The sequence below is a fragment of the Penaeus vannamei genome, chromosome 35 (genome assembly GCF_042767895.1).
Source record: "Penaeus vannamei isolate JL-2024 chromosome 35, ASM4276789v1, whole genome shotgun sequence".
NCBI lineage: Eukaryota > Metazoa > Arthropoda > Malacostraca > Decapoda > Penaeidae > Penaeus > Penaeus vannamei.
The window spans coordinates 8,846,424-8,848,923 of NC_091583.1; the positions used below are offsets into that span (position 1 = coordinate 8,846,424).

The following is a 2,500-nucleotide window of genomic DNA, read 5'->3' on the forward strand; positions in this document are numbered from 1 at the left end:
AAGAAAAAAAATATTTGAAACTTATTTTCTCTATATATTCTGGAAGATAAACCGAATTTCTTATTATCAATGTTCCTTTGGGAATAATCAGTTTCTTCACTTGTTTGTATATTCACTTATATTATCAATTCTTTATTTTCATTACTTCATCATAAGCTTACATGTATTCCTTTCTTTCTTTCTGTGTGAGTCGCCTGCCTAGAACCTTTTCCCGCGAGTTGACACGCCAAGCCAACTCGCACTTCACAAAAACTAGTCCAATATGTATCGATTGGTGTTTCTTCAGCTAGCACTACTTTCTCTTCATGCCGTAGATGTATCAACAATAACAAAGTATTTCATGAACTTGTATGCGCTTTGACAGTGATTTATGAGGGCTTGTTCTAGACTGCAATGTTTGTCTTGGCTCACTTTTTGTGCTGATTTTAGGCTTCAACAGGTATGTAAGACCCGTAAGTCGATTTATGAATCGTCGCAAATATTAGCGCACTCAACATTTCCATGCAGACTTCACGAATTTAAGGTAATGCTATACTTGTTTGGCTTTCAGTCCATGCATTTTCGTGGAATTATATTTTTCATAAAATATTTCCATGTGCCATGAACGAAATACCGACAAAAAAGTCTGAAATTATAGTTATAATTGCACTGATCAGCTTACCCTAATTCCCAAATAACACTGTTGCAAACTTTTGAGAATCTGGTTATCTAGTCGCATTTGTAATAAGAATGTTTCCGTAACAATATTGCGAAAGTGGCGAGCGGGCGGACCCGGAGATCCCCTTCCTCCCAGGCGCCCAACCCGAAGGCTTCCGAGCCGTGATTTCCACACGCGTCGACAGAGCGAAGGAGCGGGAAAGGCACAGCCGAACGGTGGCGGCAGCGCGGAGGCCTGTGCGTGTGTGTCTCCCCGACCACAGCCGTCGAGCTACTGCCTCGTGTCGCGTCCGCCTCGACCCTCTTGTGTCCCGCCGCCACTCCGCCGCCACGCAACGCAGAGTCCACCGCCGCCACTCAGCCACCTCCAGCCGCACCAGGCAGGCGCCGCTACGCCCTGCCAAGGATACACGCTGGGGGTCGGTGTGAGGTCGAGGGTATCATACCATGGGCACGGACGTGAAATCCTCTCACATATTTGGACTAGTGAATAATGCCATTCTTCAAGGCTGTCCTCGGCCAGTCACTTTAATTGCCATTCCGATTCACATACCCGGGGCTGCTGTAATTTACAGTTATAACAGTGAGGAAACACTGAACTACAAATTAAAATGTACAAACCAATTGATACTGAATTTGTTTTTATTATTATCATTATCATCATTATTATTGTTATTATCATTTTTATTATTGTTTGTTTCACTATCACAATTAAATTAATGTTGATATTTAGAAATATAAGATCTATTGTATTACGTTTTATTTGTCATATATTTATCCCCTTTTTTTATATGCTGGCAGATCGGAAATGTGCTTTTTACAAAAAGGAGAACACACGAGCAATACTTATTCCCTGACTCGTTTTTTTCTGAAAGCCATATTTAATATGATTAATGGAAAGACAACACCGATTACATGTAAAAGAAAAAGGCAGCTTATAAACATACCTTGAGATTTGAAAAGGATGTTCAAAGAGAGTAACTATAATTATAAACTGAATGATAAGAAACCTTGGGAAGGAGTGAGGGATAGAAAGAGAAAAAGGGAGGCAGAGGAAAGAGAAGAAGGAATAAAGATACGGAGAAATAAAAAAATATATGAAAAGAACAAAATACACCGAAAAAAGAACTCCCCCACTCTCTCCCTCCCTCCATCCCTTCATCCCTCCCTCTCCTCCCCTCCTTCCTCTCTCCTTCCCTCTCCCTCCTCCCCTCCCCCCTTTCCCATTCCAGCTCGTCTACTGGATCCTCTTCAGTCAAGTAGATGTCGAGCTGATGTCGACGCGGGTTTATTGTCCATCAGTCAGGCTCAAGTTTTTCGCCACTCTGTAAAAGCTAACCGAGGCGAGGCTGGGTCATCCATCCAGCGAGATCAGGTCAGTCAGGCCCGAGTATGGAGCTACTTCGACCTTAATTGTGAGTGTGAGCTGCATGGCAATGAGTTCGGGGAGGGCGGGCGAGTCGTTTTACTTTTCTTGTTATTTTTTAGCGGTTCTTGTCTTTGTTCATTTATTGAATTATTTCATCGAAGTATCTGCGAAGTATCTCTGTCTGCAGTTCCTGTCTGTATTCCTACGTCTTTGTTTATATATGCGCAGATGTGACTGTCATGCAAGCAACTCCTTTGGCATTTATTACGTTGAACCCCTCTTTTAGTGTGCATAAAATCCTAGCGTCGTATTTACCCTATGAATATATTAATACACCGGCCTGGCAGAACGTCCTCGCATCTCGTATTACATAAACCTGCTCTTACGTAGAACCGAGTGTGCATGCTTTCACTTGGAAATGCAGTGAAAGGCATGAATTTCATGTCTCCTTATCACGTCCGTCATAACTTCATG

General features: G+C 42.4%; 1 protein-coding gene across 1 annotated transcript in view; it reads right to left on the reverse strand.

The window, feature by feature from the left end:
- Positions 1-1,072, reverse strand: part of LOC138859302 (protein CEPU-1-like) — a 129,280-nt gene extending 128,208 nt beyond the window's left edge. Inside the window, exon 1 of the mRNA XM_070113900.1 lies at positions 1-1,072. This exon is cut by the window's left edge and continues 707 nt beyond it. The gene's annotated coding sequence lies outside the window, so the exon portion shown is untranslated.
- Positions 1,073-2,500: the final 1,428 nt, after the last annotated feature.